Source organism: Camelus dromedarius, chromosome 2 (assembly GCF_036321535.1).
Source record: "Camelus dromedarius isolate mCamDro1 chromosome 2, mCamDro1.pat, whole genome shotgun sequence".
Classification (NCBI taxonomy): domain Eukaryota; kingdom Metazoa; phylum Chordata; class Mammalia; order Artiodactyla; family Camelidae; genus Camelus; species Camelus dromedarius.
In genome coordinates this window covers 82390038-82417244 of record NC_087437.1, presented here as the reverse complement: position 1 = coordinate 82417244, position 27207 = coordinate 82390038, and the positions used below count along the sequence as shown (strand labels likewise).

Here is a 27207-nt window from a genome sequence, read left to right as displayed (position 1 = left end):
CAGAACAAATGAAAATTACATTTTCTTGGCTGTCATTAGAAAGACCTAAAATTAAATGTAAGATATCAACTCATATAGTCATTATAAAGTTAAAATTAAGTAATTTGTATTTATGTATTAACTTAATTTTTCTTTAAAAGAGTAACCTATGCCTTATGGGCAAGGCCTTTGAGACAAGTTTTAAATGTTAATATTTTCATTTTTTCTATCTTAAATTTGAACAAAAAGCTCCAACAGTGAGCTAAGCACTATACAGTATTAGCGGAGAATGAGCAAGACTGAATTTTACAGCACCTGGCTAGGGAAGATGCATGCTAATTTTAAAAAAGGAGCAGGGGAAGAAGCCAGGTCCCTTGAGGAAGGACACTGCAATACAATGGCAAGCATATACTTTAGAAATTTCCCCAGTCCTTCCTCAATAAGGCTTTTCTTGAGTAATTATAAACTGAGGAAACAGAATACATAGAAGTTTCTGAAGGGTGTTAGATACAAGGTCCAAGTAAACACTGAGTTAAATACCTAATGACACAAAGTGTGAAAAAAAAAAGGGCATTTCAGCAGGGACACTGCTTTCCATGGACTAGGGAGCCATAAGAAAAATATATATACTAAAAACCAATCTAGATACTAACTACTATATGTAAAATAGATAAACAACAAGGTTCTACTGCATAGCACAGAGTACTATATTCAGTATCTTTTAATAACATATAATGGAAAGAATATGAAAGGAATATATATATATATATATATACGTATAACTGAAACATTATGCTGTACACCAGAAATTGACACAACATCGTAAACAGACTATACTTCAATTAAAAATATTTTAAAAAGCAATCTAAAAAAGAATATGAAAACAAATATATGTATGTATATGCATGACTGGGACATGGTGCTGTACACCAGAAACTGACACATTGTAACTGGCTGTACTTCAATAATAAATAAATAAATAAATAATAAAAAATATAAATAAATAAATAAATATTAAAGACAAAATATTTTTTAAAAAGTAATCTAATAAATAACATTAAGTTCAGATACTGGGAGGTTAAGTATATAGTGTATTTATATGCCAGACAGAAATGATTGTTACAAATTTTAAAATGTGTGGTCTCATGACTGATAAATTTCAAATAATCTTTAATAAAAATATTCTCATATCTCCAGTTCTTTTGAAAGTACTATTTTGTCTCTCAAAACTTTAGACACTAGATATCATAATATCTATTTTCAACATCATTTATTTATTTATTCAACAAATATTTATTCATTGTTTAAAATATATCAGGCTCTTACAGTCTAGGTAGAAAGACCATACACCTAACAAATAAGTGAATCATGTAGTATCTTAGAAGGCAGTTAAGTGTTATGCAGAAAAGGAAAATTAAGCCAGGTTAAGGGGTGTTAGGAGTGCTAGGATGAAAAGGTGGGCTATACTTTTAAATAGAATGATTAGGGTGGGCCTCAATGTAAAGGTGACATTAGAGAGGCCAAGATGGCGGAGTAGAAGGAGCCAGAGCTCACTTTCTTTCATGAACACACCAAAATTGCAACTAACAACAGAACAATTATTGCTAAAAAAAGACTGGAACCTAATAGAAAAGATCTTCCATAACTGAAAACATAAAGAAGAAATCACAAGGAAATGGGTAGGAGGGCTGACTTGCAATATAATCAAATCCCCTACCTACCAGGTAGACGACCCAAACACTGGAGAATAATTACATTGCAGAGGTTCTCCCACGTAAGTGAGAGTTGAGAGCCCCACATCAGGCTCCCTAGCCCAGAGATTTGGCACTGAGAATAGAAGCCCCTAGAGTATTTGGCTTTGGAGGCCAGCAGGGCTTAACTGCAGGAGCTCCGTGGGACTTGGGGAAAAAGAGACTTCACTCTTAAAGGACACATGCAAAATCTTGCACCCACTGGGACCAAGGGCAAAAGCAGTAATTTCATAGGAGCCTGGGCCAGACCTATCAGCTGTTCTTGGAAGGTCTCCTGGGGAGGTGGCTTGGTGGGGACACCTGTGGCTCACCCTAGGGATATAGACATGGTGATGGGCAGATTAGGGAGTATTCATCTGCATGAACTTTCCTTCCTGGAGGCAGACATCTTGCTTGGGTCATTAGCACCAACACCTAGATCCACCCAACAACCATAGGATCCAGTGCTGGTACGACCCAGGCCAAATAACTAACTGGGTGGGTACACATACCCAACCATCAGCAGAAAGGCTGCCTAAAGACTTTCTGAGCCCACAGGTACCTCTAAATATGTCCCTACACACAGTCCCACCCATCAAAGGGCCAGGACCCACCTCCCCCCACCAGTGGGCAGGTAGCAATCAGCCTCTCCCACCAGGAAACCTGTAAGCCTCTAGATAAGCCTCACCAAATAGGGGGTAGACACCAGAAACAGGAAGACTACTATCCTGCAGCCAGTGGAATAAGTCCACAAATGCAGGCCAGACTCTACCCTCGGAGCAGCTAGCCTCTGGCCCATGAGTAACAAGAGGGAAGTGTACTGCTGTGACTCATAGGACATCTCCTACAGAGGGCCACTTCTTCAAGGTCAAGAAACATAACTAACCTACCACATACATAAAAATACAAATAGAAATTCAGACAAAATGAGGCAGCAGAGGAATATGTTTCAGACAAAGGAACAAAATAAAATCCCAGAAGAAGAACTAAGTGATATGGAGATAGGCAATCTACCCAAGGAAGAATTCAGACTAATGATCATAAAGATGATCAGAGAATTAGAAGAATGGGTGCATAGAGTGAGAAATTACAAGTTTCTAGCAAAGAGTTACAAAATAGAAATAACAACTTCCAACAAAGTGAAAAATACAATAACTTAAATGAACAATACAGCAAAAGGAACCAACAGTACACTAAATGAGGCAGAAAAATGGATCAGTGGGTTAGAAAACAGAGTAGTGGAAATCACTACTGCAAAACAGAAAAAAGAAAAAAATAATGCAAAAAAATGAGGACACTTTAAGAGACCTCTGAGACAATATCAAGTGCACTGATATTCACATTACAGGGGTCCCAGAGGGAGAAAAGAGAGAGAAAGGGATAGAGAACATATTTGAAGAGCTAACAGCTGAAAACTTCCCTAACTTGGGAAAGAAACAGTCACTCAAGTCAAGGAAGTGCAACGTCCCATACAGGATTAACCCTAAGAGGAATACAATGAGACATATGTCAATTAAAATGACAAAAATTAAAGCTACAGAGAGAATTTCAAAACTCCCAACAAACAAAATTCCAGGACTAGATGGCTTCATAGGAGAATACTACCAAATGTTTAGAGAAGAGTTAACTTATATTATTCTGAAACTATTACAAAAATTTGCAGAGGAAAGAATAGCTCCAAATTCATTCTGTGAGGCCACCGTCACCCCGATTCCAAAACCAGACAAAGATATCATTTGAAAAATTGTAGGCCAATATCACTGATGAACTTAGATGCAAAAATCCTCAAGAAAATACTAGCAAATTGATGCCAATAATACATTAAAAGGATCATATACCATGATCAAGTGGGATTTATCCCAGGGATTCAAGGATTTTTCAGTATCTGTAAATCAATCAATGTGATACACCACATTAACAAACTGAAAAATAAAATCCATATAATGATCTCAATAGATGCAGAAAAAGCTTTTGATAAATTTTATTATCCATTTATGATAAAAATCCTCCAGAAATTGGGCATAAGGGAACATACCTTAACATAATAAAGGCCACATATGACAAACCCACAGCTAACATCATACTCAATGGTGAAAAGCTGAAAGCATTTCCTCTAAGATCATGAACAAGACAAGGATGCCCACTATCGCCACATTTATTCAACATAGTTTTGGAAGTCTTAACCACAGCAATCAGAGAAAAAAAGGAAATAAAAGGAATCTAAACTGAAAAAGAAGAATTAAAGAAGTCACTGTTTGCAGATGACAAGATACTATATATAGAAAATCCTAAAATCGCCACCAGAAAATGACTAAAGCTCACCAATGGATTTGGTAAAACTGTAGGATAAAAACACATTTATTGTACCATCCAGCCAAGGGTACAAACATAAAACATTTCAAAATTTAAGGAGAATATGAAAACATCAGGCAATACCTAGAGTACTACTATAAATATAGCCTTTACCTATAGTAAAAATTAAGCCATTCAAACATTTTGGTCATCATCCCAGTCTTTCTTCCCACTTGGAGGCTTGGGCTCACCAGCTGACTTTGCCATGATAATCTGATTCACTCTAAGTATAGTGACTGCAGCATTAGTAGCCAGTTTGATAGCCCAGTATTTTCTCAGGTAAGTATCTTTAACGCCAGCTTTCAACATGTCCTTTACAGCAGGAACTTCAGCCTCAATATCTAATCCAACATTTTTACTTCCTTCTTGATGTACTGCATAAAGTTTAGAGATTATTTCATTGGCCTAAACTCCAGTTTTCTGCCAGTACCCAGGAAATAGCTTTGAATGTCTCAGCAAACTTTTTAATGGCATACTATTCAAGTCTCCATATGATGTGATCTGTTTGACTAACTCAACTTCTGTTGCTCCACCTCCAGGTACAAGATGTTTATCTCTTGTGAGAACTTTGAAAGTATTAATACCATCATCTACTGCTTTTTCTATATTATCCATCAGATTGTCTGTAGAGCCTCGAACCACTATGATAAAAATGGCACCATCTTCCTTTTTGTGCTTAAAAACAACCACCCGCATATCTCCAACTCTGATAGGTCAACATTGCCAGAATGTCATATTTCTTCAAGGACAAGAGGAGTCAACCTAGGAAGAGTAATAGCACCAACTGTTTTACATAGTCTACTGATACCCAATTTTGAGTTCTGCCTCACCAACATGATACTGTATTTGTTTGCAAAATGAAGAGTCATGTCTGACATGTAAAACAGTTGGTGCTACTATATATTCAAGAAATCAGTCAACTAAGTTATAAATAGTAAGTATTTCATTTGTGTCTTTTTTTCAGATTCCTCATATAAGTGATGTCATATGGCATTTAAAAAATTTTTGTTTATTTTTTATTGAAGTATAGTTGATTTACAGTGTTGTGTTAGTTTCAGGTGTACAGCAGAGTGATTCAGTTATATATATATATTTTTTTCTTTTTCAGATTCTTTTTCATTATAGGTTATTACAAGATATTGAATATTGTTACCCATGCCATGTAGTAGATCCTTGTTGTTTCTCTGTTTTATGTAGTAGTATGCATCTGTTAATCCCAAACTCCTAGTTTATCCCCATCCCCTTTCCCCTTTGGTAACCATGAGTTTGTTTTTGATGTCTGTGAATTTGTTTTTTAAATAAGTTCATTTGTATCATTTTTTAAGATTCCACATATAAGTGATATCATCTGATATTTGTCTTTGACTTACTTCATTTAGTGTGATAATCTCTAGGTCCATCCATGCTGCTACAAATGACATTATTATCAACTACTTGGAGAAGTTGTTTGTAACAATCAATGCAGTAGCTATTTTAAGTGAGCCAGAAGTACAGCATCCTGCTGCAAAAATGATCATAATAGCTTCTCACACACAAGAGCAAATCAAAACCACAGCTGATACTGGTGCAAATATAATAACAGGTGGCAAAGTGTCAGACATGATTCTTCATTTACTAAAATTCATCAATCCTTCAGCAGTCTTTATCAGTACCGTTCCCTTAGTGTCTGTTCTGCCATCAAAAGGACAAAAGTACACTGATATTTTTCCATCTTTGACAGCTGTTACATTACCTTTGGTTTCCTTCTTAAAAACCATGCCATGCAATACCGAAAAGGAATAGATACCAGAATTGAGAATTTTACAAACTCTGATGTCATCAACACTGAAATGGCAGGAATCAGGAAAAATAGATACATATGCCTGAGCAATAAGTGTGGCTGGAAACACTTTATTTACCATACTCTTTACTCATTATGGAACTATGGAGGAGAGATGACACTTCATCAACATCCTGAAGGTTTTTTGCAGAACAACATACCAAGTCAGGAAGAATCTCATAGGCTTTTCTGCAGGCTATTTTAAAACTTTCTATGACCTCTGAAACTCATAGGCCAACTCTCAGAAGCTCTTCAGCTAATTCCAAAAGAGCTCCAGCAAAAACCAGAACAAAATTTGTGCCATCTCCAACCTCTTGCTCTTGTGTGTGAGAAGCTATTATGATCATTTTTGCAGCAGGATGCTGTACTTCTGGCTCACTTAAAATAGCTACTGCATTGATTGTTACAAACAACTTCTCCAAGTAGTTGATAATAATGTCATTTGTAGCAGCATGGATGGACCTAGAGATTATCACACTAAATGAAGTAAGTCAAAGACAAATATCAGATGATATCACTTATATGTGGAATCTTAAAAAATGATACAAATGAACTTATTTAAAAAACAAATTCACAGACATCAAAAACAAACTCATGGTTACCAAAGGGGAAAGGGGATGGGGATAAACTAGGAGTTTGGGATTAACAGATGCATACTACTACATAAAACAGAGAAACAACAAGGATCTACTACATGGCATGGGTAACAATATTCAATATCTTATAATAACCTATAATGATAAAGAATCTGAAAAAGAAAAAATATATATATTTGTAACTGAATCACTCTGCTGTACACCTGAAACTAACACAACACTGTAAATCAACTATACTTCAATAAAAAATAAACAAACATTTTTAAACGCCATATGACATCACTTACATGAGGAATCTAAAAAAAAAGACACAAATGAAATACTTACTATTTATAACTTAGTTGACTGATTTCTTGAATATGTATAAGCATATTTGACTGTCCTTTATGATTGGATTAACCCATTCTGTTGATTCTTATTTTGTAGTTGGCTTTATTCCTTTGATAACTATGTAAGTTTAAAAAGCTAAAGCTCTCATCTGTTCCTAGAAACAATGATCAGTACATTTATGTAAACTAAAATATGTGCAGTATACTGTATATATGTATTTACATGCAATATAATATATATGTGCAGTTAAACTGTCTTCAGAGCTAAAGACACAAATAGACTGAAAGTGAGGGGGGAAAAATAATTTCTTGCAAATGTAAATGACAAGAAAGTGGAGGTAGCAACATTCAAATCAGATAAAGTATATTTGAAAAGAAAGACAGAAGGGCATTATAAAAAAGACAGAAGGGCATTATAAAGACAAATGGATCAATACAAGAAAAAGATATTACACTTTTTAATATGACTGCTTTTAATACAGGAGCAACTAAATGCATAAAACAAATATTAACACACATAAAAGGAGAAACTGACAATAATACAATAATACAATAATAGTAGGGGAGTTTAACATCCCATATACATCAATAGAATGACTATCCAGACAGAAAATCAGTAAGAAAACAGTGGTCTTAAGCAGACCAGTTGGAATTAATAAATGTCTATAGGACATTATATCCAACAACAGCAGAATACAGTTTTTGCAAGTGCATATAGAACGTTCTAGGATAGATCCTATGCTAGGACACTAAAGTCTCAACAAATTTAAGAGAAAAACAGTATCAAGCATTGTTTCCAATCACAATGGTAGGAAACTAGAAATCAGTCACAAGAAGAAAAATTGGAAAAACTCACATTTGGAGACTAAACACCATGCTAGTGGAAAAAAAAAAAAAACAGTCATTGAAGAATTCCAAGAGGAAGTCAGAAAATACCTCAAGACAAATAAAAATGGAAACATACTTTCCAAAATCTATGGAAGGCAGCAAATGTTCTAAGAGAGAAGTTTGCAGCAATACAGGCCTGCCTTAAGACACAAGAAAAATCTCAAATAAACAACCTAACCTGCTATCTAAAGGAATTAGAAAAAGGAACAATGAACAAGGCCCAAAGTCAGCAGAAAGAAAAAAATAATAAAGATCAATGAAACTGATTTGCTTTTTTTTTCTTTTTGAAAAAATAAACAAAATTGATAAACCTTTGCCAAGGTCATCCAGAAAAAAAAAGAGAGAGAAGTCATATAAAATAAGAAATGAAAGAGGACAAAAAACAACCAATATCACAGAGATACAAATATATATATAACCAAATACTATGAAAAATTATATCCAACAAATTGGACAACCTAGAAGAAATGGACACATTTCTAGGAATTTGGCCTTCTACAGATTGGACTTCCAGAAATTTTAGATTTCTACAATTTTAATTTCTAGAATTTCAAGACTAAATCAGAAATAAACAGACATTCTCAACAGGCCAATTACTAGTATTGAAACTGATTTGTAATAAAAACCTCTCAGGAAACTGAAATCCTGAACAGGATGGCTTCACAGGAGAATTATACCAGACATATAAAGAAGAGCTAATATCCATCTTTCCCAAGCTATTCCAAAAAATTGAAGAGCATGGAACATTCTCAAATTCATTCTACAACTCACCATTACTCTGATACCAAAACCAGACAAAGACACTACAAAAAAAAAAAAAAAAAAAAAAGGAAATTACGGGATTGTATCTCTGATGAACATAGATATAAAAATTATCAATAAAATACTAGCAAACTGAATTCACCAATATGTAAAAAGGATCATACATCATGATCAAGTGTGATTTATTCCAGGGATGCAAGAATGGTTCAATATCCACAAATTAATCCATGTGATATACCACATTACAAAAAGGATAAAAATTACATAATCATTTCAATAGACAGAGAAAAAAGCATTTGACAAAATTTAACACCCATTCATGATACAAATTCCCATTAAGCTGGTATAGAGAAAACATATCTCAATATAGGAAAGATCATTTCTGACAAATGCATAGCGAACATCATACTCAACAGTGAAAAGCTTAAAGCTTTCCTTTTAAATAAGAAACAAGACAAGGATGCCCATTCTCATCATTTCTATTCAACATAGTATTAAAAGTCTTAACTATAGCAATCAGACAAGTAAAAGAAATAAGAGGTATTCAAACTGGAAAGACAGAAATAAATTTGTCACTATTTGCAGATAGCATGATACTATATACAGAAAACCCATAAAGTCTCCACCAAAAAAAAACCCTTTTAGAATAAATGAATTCAGTAAAGTTGTAGAATACAAGATTAATATCCAGAAATGTGTTGCTTTTCTATACACTAATAATGAATTATCAGAAAGAGAAAGCAGAAAAAAAGACCATTTAAAATTGCATCAAAAACAATAAAATACTTAGGAGTAAACTTAAGCACAGGGTAAAAGACCAATACTGTAAAAACTATAAAACACTGATGAAGGAAACTGATGATGTTGTGAAGAAATGGAAAGATATCTGTGTTCCTTCCATGGGTTGGAAGAATTAATACTGATAAAATGGTCATACTACCCATAGCAATTTACAGATTTAATAAAATCTCTGTCAAAATACCTATGACATTTTTCACAAAACTAGAAAAAATAATTGTAAAATTTATATGAAATCACAAAAGATCCAGAATTGACAAAGTAATCTTGGGTAAAAAGAACAAATCTTGAGATAATTCACAAGTGGCCACATAGGAAGATCCTGACCTCATCTCTTCTTACAAACACATCAAAATTACAACTAATTACACAACAAAAATTACAGAGCAATTATTGATAAGTAAGACTGGAATCTCCAGAAAAGATCTTCTACAATTAAGTACAAGGAAGGAACAACAATGAGATGGAATGGAGGAGTGGAGTCACAGTTTGGTTAAGACCCATAACTTTGAGTGGTGATCCACAAACAGGAGAATAATTACAATTGCAGAGATTCTTCTCAAGGAGCAAGGGGTCTGAGCCACACATCAGGCTCTCCAAACTGGCAGTCCTGCACCAGGAAAACAAGCCCTGAGAACATCTGGCTTTGAAGGCTGGTGGGGCTTACTTTCAGAAGACCCAGAGGGCTGTGGGAAATAGACACTCCACTCTTAAAGGATACACACAAAATCTCACATGCTCTGGGGCCCAGATCAGAAGAAGTAATTTGAAAGAAGCCTGAGTCATACCCACCTGCTGATCTTGGAGAGGCTTTGAGAGAGGCAGGAGGAAACTGGAGGTAACACTGAGAACACAGACACTGGTGGTAGCCATTTTGGGGAGCTTATTCTACCATGTAGACACTGGTGCTCACCAGCACTAGTTTGGAATCTTCCCTCTAGCTTATTCAACTTAGGTCCAAGCCCTACCACACACTGACCCCAACAGAGTGGGACACCTCAGGCCAAGCAACAAACAAGGTGGGGACATAGCCCCACCTACCAACAGGCAGGCTCCCAAATGACTCTTTGAGACCACAACCACCTCTGGACACTGCCCTGTCCATCACAGGGCCCAGAACTCAGCTTCACATACCAGAGTGAAGGCACTAGACTCAGCTGAATGAGGAGCCCAAAGTGTCAGGGCCCTGAAGCCAGAAACCCCATGACCCAGCTCCATTCACCACTGGGTAGATAGCAGCCCAAGGACACAATGGGCACCAGCTGTGCCTACCTGGGGACTGACACCAGCCCCAAGATCTCTGCTTTCCTGAAGTACATTACCAATAGACCCAGCCCACCCACCAGCAGGCTGGCACCAGCCCCAGGATCCCACTGGCCCCCACCCCAATCACCAGCAGATCAAATCCAGCTCTGGGACACCTTGAACCCAACATCCAGTAGCCCCAGGATCTAGCTCTACTTATCAGCTGGCTGACAACAGCTTCAGGAACCCCTGGGCCTTGCCACTAGAGACCCTGGGATACATCTCCACCCACCAGTGAGCCATCAGTAGCCCTTGGATCACTTGGTCTCCAGCCCTGGCACCAACCCACCAACACCAGCTCTAAGAGACATTGGACTCCTCAGCCAGCTGCCTCACTAGGCCCACACGACCTTTCAGATATCTGAGACCTGCAGCCGGCCATATCAAGAACACTCCCACCCACCAGCAGGCTGAAGCTAGATCCAGGAACTCTGGTCCCTCAACTACCCACTCCAGAACCTGGCTCTGCTCACCAATGAGCCAAAACTACCCAAGGCCCCCTCCACAGCCAGCTATATCAAGACACAGCCCTACCAACCAGTGGTAGACAGAATCTGCTCAAGGCAGGGCATAGCAACCAACCCAGCCAGTGCCCAGCCATGCCTAGAGACCACCCATAGCAATCAGCCCACCAAAACAGAAAAACTCATGCAGCTTACATAAGGGATGTCCCTAGAGAATATATCTCTGGTGACCAGAGGGGAGTTCTAGGATGCAGAGGATACTCCTACAAAAAGTCACTTCTGCAAGATCAAGATCAGGTAGCATAACCAACCTACCAACAAAGAACAAAAACAGCATATTAGGCAAAATGAGATGACAGAAGAACATTTTCCAAATGAAGGAACAAGATTAAAAATCCCAAAGAACTAAATGAAGTGGAGATAGACAATCTATCCAACAAAAAGTTCAAAGAAACAGTTGCAAAGATGATCAAAGAACTAGGAGAAGAATGGATGAATAGAGTAAGAAGTTAGACTTTTTAACAAGTAGTTATAAAATATAAAGAAGAATCAAGCAATAAAATGAGTAAACTAAAAAATACACAGGAAGAAATCAACAGTAGATTAGTTGATACAGAAGAACATAGTGAGCTGAAAATCACTGAACCTGAATAATAGAAAAAGAAAGAAAGAAAAGAAAGGAAAGGAAAGGAAAAGAAAAGAAAGAAGAAAAAAGAAAAGAAAAAAAAAAGGAAAGAAAGAAAGAAAGAAGGAAGGAAGGAAAATCAGGACAGTTTAAGAAACTTCTAGGATAATAACAGACATAGTAACAGTCTTATTACGGAGGTCCTAGACGGTTAACAGAGATAGAAAGTAGCAGAGAATATATGTGAAGAAATATTAGCTGACATCTTTCCTAACCTGGGAAAGCAAACAAACACCCAAGTCTGGGAAGCACAGAGAGTCTCAATCAGGATCAACACAAAAAGGATGACAGAAAAGACACATTGTAATTAAAATGGCAAAAATTAAAGATAAAGAGAATATAGAAAGCAGCACAGGAAAAGCAACAAGTTCCATATAAGGAAGTTCCCTTAAGGCTACTTTTCAAATTGCAAGGGAAAGAACAGAAGAGGAAAGGAACAAAAAGAAACAAACAAACAAAAGAACTACAACATAATCCCAGAATAATGAACAAAATGGCAGTAAGTACATGCCTATTAATAATTACTTTAAATGTAAATAAACTAAGTGCTCCAGTCAAAAAACAGACAGCAGATAAACAGGTACAAAATAAAAAAGCATATATATATTGCCTACAAGAGACTCACTTCAGACCTAAAAAGATATACAGACTAAAAGTGAAGGGGTAGAAGAAGTTATTTCATGCAAATAGAAATCAAAATAAAGCTGGGTAGCAATACTTATATCAAAAAGATAGACTTTAAAATAAAGATGTAACAAGAGACAAGGTTATATAGTGATCCAGGAATAAATTCAAGAAAACAATTATAAATATATCTAATATAGGAGCACCTAAGTACATAGAGCAAATATTAACAGACATAAAGGGAGAAATTGAGAGTAATGCAATGACAGTAAGGGAATTTAACACTCCACTTACATCAATGAACAGAGCATCCAGACAGAGTATCAGTAAGGAAACACTGGCCTTAACTAACAAATGAGACCAGTGGAACTAACAGACAGACAGAGACAGACACAGAGAGAGAGACAGACAGACAGACAAAGATAAAGAAGATTTCATCCCAAAGCAGCAGAATACATATTCTTTTCAAGTTCACATGGAATATTTTTCAGGATAGATCACATGCTTGGCCACAAAACAAGTCTCCGTAAATTAAACAAAGCTGAAACCATATTGAGCATCCTTTCTGACCATAAATCTATGAGACTAGTAATTAATCAACTACAAAAAACTGAAGAAGAAAACAAAAACACAAGGAAGTTAAACAGTACACTACTAAACAAAAAATGAACCACTGAAGAAAGCAAAAAAGAAATTAAAAATACTCAGAGACAAATGAAAATGAAAACACAATTCAAAATATTTGGGACACAGCAAGCAGTTCAAAGAGTGGAGTTCACACCGATACAAGCCTATCTCAGGAAACAAAAAAAAACTCAAACAACCTAACCTTACACCTAAAAGAACTAGAAAAAGAATAACAAACAAAACCCAAGGTTAGCAGAAGGAAAGAAATCATAGAGCAGAAATACATGAAATAGTGTCTAAATAAATAATAGAAAAGATAAATGGGACTAAGATCTGGTTTTTTGAAAAGATAAACAAAATACATAAATGTTTAAGCAAGAGTCATCAAGAAAAATAAGAGAGAGAGCATAGAGCAATAAAATCAGAAATGAAATAGAAGTTACAACCAACACCACAGAAATACAAAGGATCATAAGAAATTACCACAAAAAATCATATGCCAATAAAATGGACAACTGAGAAGAATTAACAAAATCCTAGAAATGTTCAAGCTCCCCAGGCTAAACCAGGAAAAAACCAAAACAGAAAATATGATCAGATTTGTTACCAGTAAGGAAATGGAATTAGTAGTTTAAAAAACTCTGAACAAATAAAAGCCCAGGACCAGATGGATACATTGATGAATTCTACCAAACATTTTGAGAAGAGTTAACACCTATCCATCTCAAACTTTTCCATAATATTGTAGAGAAAGAAATTCTGTTCATTCTATGAAGCCAGAATCACCCTGGTACTAAAACCAGACAGACATATCACACAAAAAAAGAAAATCACAGGCCAATATCACTGATGACCAGAGACAAAAATCCTCAACACAATATTAGCAAACCAAATCCAACAATATGTAAAGGATTATGCACCATGATCAAGCAGGGTTTATTCCAAGGATGCAAAGATGGTTTGATATCTGTAAATCAATCAATGTGATACACCACATTAACACACTGAAGAATAAAAATCATAGGATAGTTTCAATAAATGTAGAAAAAGCTTTTGACAAAATTCACTATCCATTTATGATAAAAAAAGAAAAACTTTTCACAAAGTGGATATAAAAGGAACATACCTCATCACAAAACAGGCCAAATATGTTAAGCCCTCAGTTAACATCATACTCAATAGTGAAAAGCTGAAAGTACTTCCTCTAAGATCAGGAACAAGACAACAATCTTCATTCTCATCACTTTTATTCAACGTAGTACTGGAAGTCCTAGCTATAGCAGTAAGACAAAAAAAAAAAAGATAAATAAAAAGAATCCAAAATGCAAAGGAAGAATTAAAACTGTCACTATTTGCAGATGACATGATACTACATGTAGAAAATCCTATAGACACCATCAAAAAAATACTAGAGCTGATCAATGAATTTGGTAAAGTTGCATGATACAAAATTAATAATTAATGTAAATAAATCTGTTGTACTCCTGTACACTAACAACAAACTATCAGAAAGAGAAGTTAAGGAAACAATCTCATTTATAATCACATCAAAAAAAATACCTAGGAATAAATATAAGCAAATAAAAGACCTGTACTTGGAAAACTATTAAGACACTGATTAAAGCAATTAAAGATGATAAAAAGAGATGGAAAGATACATTATGTTCTTGGATTAGAAGAGTCAATGTTGTTAAAATGACCGTATTACCCAAGGCAATCTACAGATTCATTGCGATCCCTATCAAATTACCAAAGGCATTTTTCACAGAACCAGAACAAATAATCTTAAAATTTATTTGGAAATATCAAGGACCCTCAAATACCAAGAGAATCTTCAGAAAGAACAACAAAGCAAAAGTTATCATACTTCCTGACTTCAGACTATACTACAAAGGTACAGCAATCATTACAGCATGGTTTTGGCATAAAAACAGACACACAGATCAATGGAACAGAATAAAGAGCCCAGAAATAAGCCAACATACTTATGGCCAATTAATCTATGAGAAACGAAGTAAAAATTTACAATAGTGAAAAGCCAGTCCCTTCAATAAGTGGTGCTGGGGAAACTAGACAGCTACATATAAAAGAATGAAATTTGAAAAGTATCTCACCATATACAAAAATAAACTCAAAATATTTTAAAGATATAAATGTAAGACTGGAAACCATAAAATTTTTAGAAGAGAATATAGTCAGAACACTCTTCCACATAAATTGTAGCAATAATTTTTTGGATCTGCTTCCTAAGGCAAAAGAAACAAAAGCAAAATAAACAAATGGGATCTAATTAAACCTAAAAGCTACCCAGCAAATGAACTCATTGACAAAATAAAAAGACAACTTACTGAATGGGAGACAGTATTAGCAAATTATATAACTGATAAGTGGTTAATATCCAAAGTATGTAAATAACTCATACAACTCAATATCAAAGCCTGATTGAAAATAGGCAAAAGACCTGAATAGATATTTTCCAAAGAAGATATACTCGTGAACAACAGGCACTTGAAAAATGCTCAACATCACTTATCTTCAGAGAAATGCAAATCAAAACTACAGTGATATATCATCTCACACCTCTCTGAATGGCTATCATCAAAAAGACCAGAAATAATAAATGCTGGTGAGGTTGTGGAGAAAAGGGATCCCTTGCACACTGTTGGTGGGAATGTAAATTAGTGTAACCACTAAGGAAATCAGTGTGGACGTTCTTCAGAAAACCGAAAATAGAACTACCATATGAACTAGCAATTATACTCTTGGTTTATATCCAAAGAAAACAAAAATTCTAATTCAAAGAAAGATTCATGCACCCCAATCTTTATAGCAGCTTCATTTAACAATAGTCAAGATATAGAACTAATGTAAGTGTCCATCAACAGATGAAAGGATAAAGAAGATACACATACACACACAGAGACAATGGAACACCACACAGCCATATAAAAGACTGAATTTTGCCATTTGCAACAACATAAATCGTCCTGGAGGGTATTATGCTTAATGAAATAGGTCAGACATAGAAAGACAAATACTGCATGTTATCACTAATATGTAGAATATAAAAAATAAAATAAATATAACAAAACAGAAACACACTCACAGATATATAGAACAAACTAATGGTTACAAGTGGGGAGAGTGAAGTGGGTAGGGGCAAGATATGTGCAATGGATTGAGGTACAAATTACTATGTATAAAATTAATAAGTAACAAGGATATATTGTGAAGTACAGGAAAATATACCCATTATTTTGTGATAACTTTAAATGGGGTATAATCTATAAAAATACTGAATGACTATGTTGTACACCTGAAACTAATATAATACTATAAATCAAGTATACTTCAATTTTAATATTTCTAAATTCAAAAAATAAATTGTTAAAAAGAAAAAATGAGCAAGACCTTAAATAGATATTTGTCCAAAGATCTATCAGTTCCCAACTGGCTCATGAAAAGGAATTCATCACCATCTATCATTAACAAAATGCAAATCAAAACCATAATGAGATACCATTTCATGCCCACTGGGAGACTTCAATCAAGAAAATGTAAAGTAACAAGTATTGGAAAGGATGTAGAGAACTGGACTCCTCATAGATTGCTGATGGGAATGTATCATGGTGCAGTTGCTGTAGAAAACAGTTTTGCTATTCCTCCAAAAGCTAAATATAGAACTACCATGACCCCATTTCCACTTCTAGATATATTTTATTTCAAGAGAAATGAAAACATATGTCCACATAGCAACCTGGACACAAATTTTCATAGGAGCATAATAGCTGAAAGATAGAAATAACCCAAATGTTCATCTATGGACTAATAACTATAAACAAATTATGGTATATACAAACAATGGAATATTATTCAGCTACAAAAAGGAACAAAGTACTGTTACATGCACCAAGTTGGACAACCTCAAAAACATTATGGTCAGTGAAAGACGTCAGATACAAAAATCACATACTACATGATTTTTTTATATGATATACCCAGAATAAGCTAATCTATCAAGACATAAGGCCCATTAAAATTTACCAGGGGATAGACAGAAGAAATGGAGCATGATTACTGAAGATATTTGAAGTGTTTTATGGGATGATAAAAAAGTTTCAAAACTAAAAAGCACTGGTAGTTGTTCAACATTATGAATATACTAAATACTACTGCATTGTACCCTAACTACCACTGAATAGCACACTTTAAAATGGTTAATTGTATATTATGTAAATTTTATCTAAAACAAAAAACTTCCCCACAATAACACCAGAATAAGATAACTTTACAAAAAAGATTTAGGAAAAAAAATATATGGAACAAGTAATACCCATGTATCACAAACTACTTCATTGAATAAGGAGAAAAAATGTCCATTTTATTTTATAAGGCTAGAAAAAGCTTAATAACAAACCCCAAGTGGGACAATACAACTTAAGGGGATATTACAACAAACTAATTTTAAATATATGTTAATAGAGAAAAGAATACTAAGTTCAATACACCAGCTAATTAAAAATCTTCATCACAACTCTGAGTGCCTTAAAAAGGTTCATCCATTAACATGACACAACTAACAAAAGAATCAATGATCATGAAGAGGAATCAGTAAAAATTACCCAAACTAAAGCAGAAAAATTGAACAGAGTAAATTAAACAAGGAAAAAGAAAAGGACAGAACACCCCAGAGCTGTGGTACAAACCAAAAAGTATAAGCAAGTATAACTGAAATGTCAGAAAGAGAAGACAGAGAGATAGACAAAGAAATATTTAAAGAGGTTATGCTGAAAATTTTCCAAAATTATTGACAGTCACCAAACTACAATTTCAAAAAGCTCAAAAATACCAAAGAGGCTTTTTAAAAAGAAATTGACACCACATGATTTTTTTGCTCAAAACCAAACACAGAAAAGCCTGAAGGAAGTCAGAGAAAAAGCCATAGGGAAGATCTTTAGCCAAAATTCAGACTTCACATTAAAAACTATGAAAGCTGAAAACAATGGAGACATCTTTAAGATGCAAAAGACAAAAACTATTTACAAAGAATTTTATACACAGGGTAAACAGCATCAAAATGACAACTTCTGCTCCTCCAAGGACACAGTTAAGACAATGAAACAGCTAGATACAGAACAGAAGAAAATATTGCAAATTACATAGTTGATTAAGGACTTAGGTCTAGATTATATAAAGAACTCTCAAATTCACTGTTAAGAAACAATCCAATAAAAAATGGACAAAATAGACACAACCAATGAAAGCAAATTTATATAGCAAATAACCACATGAAAACTACACCCACAGTCATTTTTGAAATGCAAACTACAATGAGATAATGCTACATGTTTCTTACAATAGTTAAAATTATTTGACAATGTAAAGTGATAACAAGGATTTAACGCACCTGGAAATCTCATCTTATTAGTGGGAATGCAAAATAGTTCAGGATGAAAAATGGTTTGGGAGTTTATTATAAAGTTAAGTACAATTATCATATGACAACCTCCTTATGTTAACCCTAGAAAGTATACACTAATAATTTTATTTACAATCAGTAACAATGTGAAATAACCCAAATATTCCTCAACTGGGGAATGGGTTAAAAAAAGTGATATACCCACACAATAGACAACAACACAGCACTAAAATACATCGAATTACTGATACACACAGACAGTATGTACAGTTATAGCAGTTTTTCAAGTCCTGAGAAACACACCAACAGCTGCTAAGATACAGAATAATTCTATCACCCCTCTCAAATTCCCTGTACCACTCTGTAGTAAACTCAGTCTCACATTCAACCCCTAGTAATCACTAAACTGTTTTTTTAACTTCTGTAGTTTTGTCTTTGCAAGAATGTCATGTAATGAAAGCAAACAATATATAGCCCTTTGACTTCTTTCACCTAGTTAACTGTATTTGAAGATCATTTATCTTTTAGCAGTATTACATACACTTCCTCACTTTCTTTTTATATATTTTTCAAACTCTCTTTTCTCTTGGTTTCCATGATACACATACAGTTTTCCTTTGATCTCATGGTACTTTTTTTCAATCTCCTTTGCAAGATCCTTTCAGTATCAAACCTTTGCAATTAAACTTTAAGACTTTAGAAATCAGTCCTGAACTCATTTCTTCTATATTTATGGTCTCTCACTATGGTGACAATACTCATTTCCATGATTTTAAATGTTACCTATACGCTCGAGTCACAAATTTATATCTTTGTATCATAAACCCAGATGTACTCATCCAATGTATCCACACTTACTCTTTCCTCACCAGGGCACTGATAGGTGGAGCAGAACTGATTTGATTGGGAGTTTAGCATTCCTTTTTGGGGGGTTCAGCCAATTAAGCCCTCAGCTAGGTTCTGTGTTCTCCACTTTCCCCTCATAAGAGGTTAGAACTTCTTTTTATGACTCCAAGGAATCCCTCTAAAATGCTTAGTTTGTTTTCTGCACTCAGAGCGTCAACTGAACTTAACAATAGCCACCCAATTCTTAACGTTGTTTTAGTTTCCATTTCCCAAATGTTTCTCAAATGCCTGATACACGAGCCCAGCTAATGGATTTCCTTACCCTGTTATACCTTCCCAATGCACCATCAGTAAAACTTTCAACAACTAGATGGTCATGCCAGGGTCCTCTGTGCTCTACATGCTACCAGTGATGGAATCATCATTGTCAGATTCTAAGACAGTGTTTCACCTGCAGGATGCTCAACAGATGCCTTTGGAATCAATACTTGTAGAAAGCAGGTAAGAAAAGAGGGAGAAGCAGGGCCAACAACACTGTTAGTTAAACCTATGACAAGCTGTAGAACTAGATGCCTCTTAAAGGTCTGTCTCCTATTGGAACAAGATGGTCAGCCTTTTATTTGTCATTGGATGTACACACTCCCCCATACCAGAAGCAGTGTGACATTGTGTGATACGGCTTTCTGAAAAGATCCATAAAGGGACTGACAGATGAAGACTGTCTTCTATCAGTGCTCTCACAGCTAGGGCAACAAATCCTTCACTGAAGGGGGATCCATGTGGTCAATTTCAGTATCCACCACAATGTTCCAAACCAAACTCTTAAAATTCAACCAACAACCCCCTCCCCCAAATGTGATCCTTTTCCACTCTTCCCCATTTCAGGACTCCATCCAGCAATTCTAAAATTAGAAACCTAGGAGTCCTTCCTAATATCTTCTTTATTACCAACCACCCACAACATATATTACTATTAAATGTACACATTTTAACCTCCAGACTGTCTCAAATTCTCCCCACTTGTCTTTCTTTAACCACTGCCATCAACCCAGTCTAAGTCACAATCATCTCTCACCTGGAGAATCCCTAGACTCCTTGCTAGTCTTCCTGTTCCCTCTCTTGCCTTTTTTCAACATATTCTCCACATACAAGTCAACATAAACTTTGTGAAGTATAAACTGGATCACCTAACCCCGACTTCAAACCTTTAAGGGATTCGTATTGAATTTGGAATTGAATACTAACTTCTTCCCATCTTCCACTAGGCTTTGAGTGACTGGTATCCTCTTCAATCTCATCATGGGCCCCCCTCTCCATTACTCATAACTAGTTAGCCATACAGAATTCTTGCCGTTTCTAGAAGCTGCTAAAATTTTATTTCCCTGCCATAAATAAAACATTTTCCATTTTCTTCTAACCTCTGGTTTTTTGCCTGGCGAGTTGTTATCTTCAGGTTATCAACCTTAATCTTACCTTCTCAGAGAGCTCTTTATTGACCAGCAGTGACAATATATACATGTGTGACTGCTTAATATCTCTTCAATATTCTTTTATATTAATAGAAATTCTCAAAAGGTAGGTGATTCCTAAATTATAAATTCTGCCTCTCCAAGGCAGATATCAAAATTCAACTTCCCAGCTGTTGCAGCAGCTAGAATGCAGATCTGGCCAGAATCTGCCAGTCACTTGCACCAGAGTTAGCCTTCCACTGAGAAGGGACCAACGTGAGAAACCAGTCTCACCATGACTTGCCTTTCCAAAAGCAGGTGACAGAGATGACAAGCTCTTCAGAGAAGTAATTGTGGATATTCTGACAGCCCATCCTGAGCATTATTGGAGGACTGGAGGTTTGTTAAAGCTGCAGTTTGGGAGCCAAGGGATGGTGGCTAGCTGCTCTTGCTGCAGCAGCCCCCTTTATCGTGGATGGATATTGTTCTAGCTTCCTAATTTTCCCAAAAACTCAGTGAGACTTTTTTATATGTTGATAAATTCTTTTTCTACTAGAACCATCCACAGTGGATTCCATTCCAACCTAATACTTATAATCTCTCAACTAAGGCAAATCTGTTCTATTCTCTATCTTAAATCTCATTTTGTTTCCTTCATTGTATTAACACAACCTGCAATCATGTTTGTACATTGTTTATCTTCTCTACTAGATTATAAACTCCTTGAGGGCAGAGTTTCTGTATTTTTCATTCAGCATTTGAATGAGGTCCTTTTCTTGGTTCATTCAACAAACTATATGGAACCCTTTCTATGTGCAGACACTGACATGGTTAATAAGGAATATAGCATTAATAAGATGATTCTCCTCTCAAAGTGCTCAAATTTTAGTTGGAGGGTCATAGAAATCAATCACTGAAATCTAAATATGGCCAACACACTGATTAAAATTGTCAAGGGTTTATAAAAGTTTACCAAGGAGGAGCATTTAATACAATCTGTGGAAGTGAGATTAAGGAAAGACAAAGAATCAGGAGAGAGGAGGAAGAGTGTGAATTTCGGGAAGAATTCTTGGAAGATGTAATGCCCAAGCTTAAATGTGTGAGCAAGAGTCTGAGAGGTAAAAGGAGGGGGGATAGGGGCTGGTGTAGAAAAAGAGGATTCCAGGCAAAAGCAGAAGGTCCCACAGTAAAGAGCTACATGGTAGAGAAAGGAGGGCCCTTCACGAGAGAGGGGCAGGAAAGAAGGCACAAGGTATAGAAGAGGCCGGAAAGGAAGGCAAAAGCTGCATCAGGAATGGACGTGTGCTCCATTGAGGATTTCTAAAATTATACCTGAATATGGGAAAGGCTTAGAAGGGCATGTAAAAAAAAAATTAAACTAGGAGATTAGTTTGAGTTATTTTATTTTTCTTTCTTTCAACATTCCTTGTATCATCATTTTGTCAATTAACTGAGGTTGGTAAAAAATCCTTTTCCAACTATCTTCAACACATGTTAGTCATGCTTCTATTGTGTATTTCTCAGCACTGATTTATCATTTATATGATATTATAATGTGTACATCTGGGTGTATATATTTTATTTCTACATATAGACTACATTTCAGAAGTAGATGTTATGTGTTAATCTCTTCAGATCCACATGAACTTAAACTCCCCTGTAAGCATGCATCAGCATTTAACAAATGCTTATGGAAAGAATATGCCAAGATCATACTTAGGAAACGAATGTAAAAGGAACCTTTTGCTTTTCTATGAATGTTAATGTGTAATATGCACGTTAAAAGTTCAAAATATTTCACTGCAATCTAGTCTATTCTGTAGCCTGTGCCTGCAAAATATTTTTTAAGAATAAATTATCTAGGTCAATGGTACACATCAACTCACAGCCAGCTTCTGCTAATGATGAAGCAGAACTCAAAGACTGAAATTATGAAATGAATCGTGATTCATAATCCTATCAGTTCACATAAATTTCCCCTCCAGGGCCCAGACAAATCACTTGTCTAAGTGATCTTCTCACCTTTTAATTCTCAGTGAAAATGTCCTTAAGGCTCATACTCCAGGAGGAAGGAGGTTTCTCACGAGATCCTGACCAGTGTCATGCAAATGGAGAATGAAATGGGAACAGCAGAATGAAAAAAAGTTGGCTGGTTAAGAAAAGAAAGAACTTCCCAGCATCCCCTATTGATTCTTCACCCTACATAGACTCTGGATATACAACGCTCAAATAAAGACTAGTGAACAAGCTTTGATAAATGTTATCACCAACAATGCCAAGTATAGGCTGAATCTTCAGTGACTGCATCTCTGTAAAGCTTCTCTATCTTTGTTTCTCAGAGCCACATGGGCCTGTTCTGCTTTCAATGGGTTAATTACCAAGGAAACATTTTTCCTCTGTGGTCTAGACATAGAAATATCCAGATATTGTTTCCCTTGAAAGGCAGCCATCCTGCTGAATTTACTTGATCACCAATTCCCATGTTTTTCTAAGGCCAGATGGGGCTAAGCACAATTTTTGAAGATTTTTCTCTCTCCTTTTTTTCACCGATTAACAGCTTGTTTGTTTTCGATTGAGGACACTGCCAGGCAAACAGAAGAAAGGAGAAGAAAATTCCTTAATTTTTAAGGTGGGGAAATTCAAGAATGATGGATTAGCTGTAGCCAAGAGGAAACAATCCTTAGATCTAACAAATAAGTGTGGGGAAAAAAAGTTATTCAATATTACATAATTTTAGTCGTATGAGTACATTATGGGGATTTTGAGAATAATATTATTTTCTTAACTGAAACCCAAAGGTAGGTGTATGCTGTAATTACAGATAGGCAGAGAGCGAGAGAAAAACAGAAATCTCAACCTTTGAAAAAAATCTTAAGCCTGACATTGCTAACCATCTCTAGGACGTTGGATAAGTCACTTAACTTATTTGAACCTTTGTTTCTACACATATAAATTAAAAGACTTAGCTGATTTTTATATTCATGACCTTTCCTTCTTTAAAATTCTCTGACCTGCTGTGATTCTCAGCCAATAGAAATCCACCCAGGAAGAGCACGGATTCTCCTCCTCTGTGTCTCCCTCACCCCTCCAATGCTATTTGGAGACGCAATCTGCTTACGTCTGTGAGAGTTATATAATAAGTGGGAAGTGAAGACAGCTGAGCCTGCTCTGAAACCATGATAAATAGCCCCAATGTCCTGATTGAGCCTTCCCTATTGGAGGCCAAGGAACTCCATACAGACATGGGAAGGATTAACTGGTACTCCAGCTGAGTGCAAACTGGCACAAGCGCCAGGCACATGTAGGCCACGTGAGGTTACTCTGAGACATCTCCTTTCTGGGAGGACCTGGATTTCCCCTCTCCCATTACAGTGTCAGATTCCTGAGTCCCAGAGGCCCCCGGTGCAGCCACAACAAGCCAGGGTGCCAGACACAGTGGTAAGTAGCAGGAACCTAACCTTGACTGTATCAGGACTCACTCCAACTCTTAGTAACTCGGGCAGCTCACTTGGCCACCAGCACTGTTTTCTCCCAACTTTGCTAAAACAGCCAAGTCTGTGATTGCTGATGCCTGGTAGCGACATTTCCATTCTAGGCCAGGGACTATGAAAGATAACGCTTAAAAAATATAAAAGAGACAATATGATTAATGTTTTTGTTAAAAGTATTTGTTTTAGTGTTAAAACATCATTAAAGTGGCTGGAGGGATAGATAAATTTTGGGCACTCTGTGACTAAAGGGACGCACCACCCATGTCCCCAGCTGATGTGAGGCCAAACTCTTCAGATACCAGTTAACCATGTGGGAAGAATGAAGGCTGAAACTGCCAAATGACAAGAGTATCACCTCTCACAGGCCAAACCCCACACCAGAGAGGTGTACTGAGCCTTCCATGAAGTTACCGAGACTGGGCCTCTCGTTTCTTTCTGAAATGCGTGTTCCAACAGTGTTAGACACATTCTGGAAACAAGTACATTTCCAAATGATGAGTTCTGAGGTGAAGATTTGTCAGTCGTATGGTAATGTGGATAAAAAACAAATATTTGATGGTAAACTGCCTGGCTCTTAAAAAGACACTACAAAATTTGGTTTGACTGCAGATGAAGTTAATGATCAAGGTTTTGTGTCTAATTCATTGTCATAGAAGGGAAATAACCCTCCCTTATTTTTGTTTGTTTTTGCTTGCTGCATGTTAGAGGCCACATTAAAGCATACCAAAATAGCAATTCAGCCTTAGGGACAGATTTTTAATGCAAGACTCCTCATACCAGATTGCTCTCTTCCAACATCTGTTGGTATGCTTTCCAGCCTTATCTCCCCATCCAAAAAATAAAATAAAAAAGAGAGTTCAGGATCTAAACATACTTTAACTCTATCTCATTGAATAAAACCATTGAGTAAACACTATTCAAGTGTCCGGAGGGACTGATTACTTTTTGGCCTCTGTGACTTAAGGGATGTACCACCTGTGTCCCCAGCTGACATGAAGCCAAACTCTGCTCAGATACTGGTACTGAATTGGCAAATGACAGGAACATCGTCTCTCACAGGCCAAACCCTGCACCAGATAGTTACCCAGATTGGGCCTCTCATTTCTTTCTGAAATGCATGTTCCAATAGTAATTAGACACACTCTGGAAGCAAGGACATGTTTCTGAAGAGAGTTCAGGGGTGAAGACTTGTCAGTAGTATGGTGCTTTATGGTATTTTATTTTGTGATAATACCACAATTTATTAATCCATTTTACTCTTGGCAGGCACTCAGAGTTTTCAGTTTTTGACTATCATGAATAGAGTTACTAACATCATCTAATACATGGCTTTTGTTGAAGCTGTGTGCACGTTTCTGTCGGTATAGTTGTAGGTGGGATATGGTCTAGGATACCTTGTGAAGCTGTTTTCCAATGTGCGTGTATGAATTTGAACTCCCAGAAGTAGTGCCTCATAATGATTCCTGCTGCTTCCCATCCTCACTAGCCTCAGTATTCTCCATCCTCCTGTTACACATTCTAGTAGACACACAGTATTGTCACACGGGGGTTTCTAGTTTGCACCTCCCTGATAATGAATGAAGTTGATCCTCTTTGTAAATGTAATGGCTATTTGAATATCTTTTATTTTAAGCATTCTGCTCAAACCTGTTTATTTTCTACTGATTTAGATGCCTTTTTCTTATTCATTGGGAGGAGTTCTTTTTCATTGTGGATGCCAAGAACTTTGAGATTCTTACGGAGGTTCTTAATTTTGATATGAACTGAATAGTTATGACTTTTGTTTCATAAATAGTTCTTTACTATGCCCTGTTTAAAAGTCTCTGCCTCCTCCAAGATCATAATGATCATCACTTGAGTTTTCCTCTAAAAGCTTTACTATCTTTTACACTTAGGTATATAATTCATCTGCATTTGATTATTTTCTGTAGAATATGAGATAAAGTTCAAGCACATATTTTTTCATGGATATCCAGTTGACTCAGCATCATTTGTTCGAAAGAGTATTGTTTCTTTACTCTACTTTTTTCATATTTTTTAAATCATAACTTAAGTTTAAGTCAGTTTGTCTATCCTATTTCCAAAGCCACACTATTTTAGTTACTATGTATCATAGTAAATTTTGATATCTAGTGAAGTTAGCCCTTCATGTGAGTTCTTCTTTAAGAATGCTTTGTATACCCTTGGCCCTCTGCATTTCCAGTTTTCATTTAACAAGAAGCATGCTGATATTTTTAATTAGGATTACACTAAATCTGTAGACACATTAGGGCAGAATATCTTAACAATATTGAGTCTTCCATCCATGAACATGGACTATTCTCCATTTGTTTAGATTCCCTGTAATTTCTCTCTATAATGTTTTGTAGTTTGTAGAAGTATGCACATTTTTCATTACATTAGTTGCTAGGTGCATGGTTTTTGATGTTATAAATGATTTAATTTTTCATTTGCTTCTAGTATATAGTAATATTTGTAAAACTTTGTTAATATGTTTTATTCATTTTGCAATGTTAATGAAAAAATTTGGTTTATAATTTTTCTGTATTATTATGTATTTCTCAATTTTATAATCTTTGTTATGGTACCTCTTTGGTTAGGAAGTGTTCCCTCTTCTGTTCTCTGGAAGAATTTGTACAACACCGTTATGTCTTTCTTAAATGTTTGGAAGAATTCACCAGTGAAAGTATCTTGGCCTAATAATTTGATTATGAGACTGTTCTAACTAAGAATCAAAAATTTAATATGTCTGATTTTTTACATTTTTTATTTATTCTTATGGCAAGTTTACAAAAGCATGCAAATAAGTTGTTGGGTTTTTGAATTATTAATCCATCTCATCCAAATCATCAAATTTACTGGAGAAAATATTCATAATATCATTTCATTTGATGTATTATGATCTATATATTTTTTCTGAATATTGTTTTTCTTCATTAGTCTTGTCAGAAGTTTATCAACTTTATGGATTTAATCAAAGTATCAACACTTAATTTGTTGATTTTCCTCTTTTTTATTCTTAATTTCTGTGCTCTTTATTCTGTG

The 27207-nt window shown here is 35.6% G+C and overlaps 1 pseudogene; it reads right to left on the bottom strand.

The window, feature by feature from the left end:
* Positions 1-4196: 4196 nt before the first annotated feature.
* The window catches only part of LOC105087791 (T-complex protein 1 subunit theta-like), an 87718-nt pseudogene continuing 64707 nt past the window's right edge, over positions 4197-27207 (bottom strand).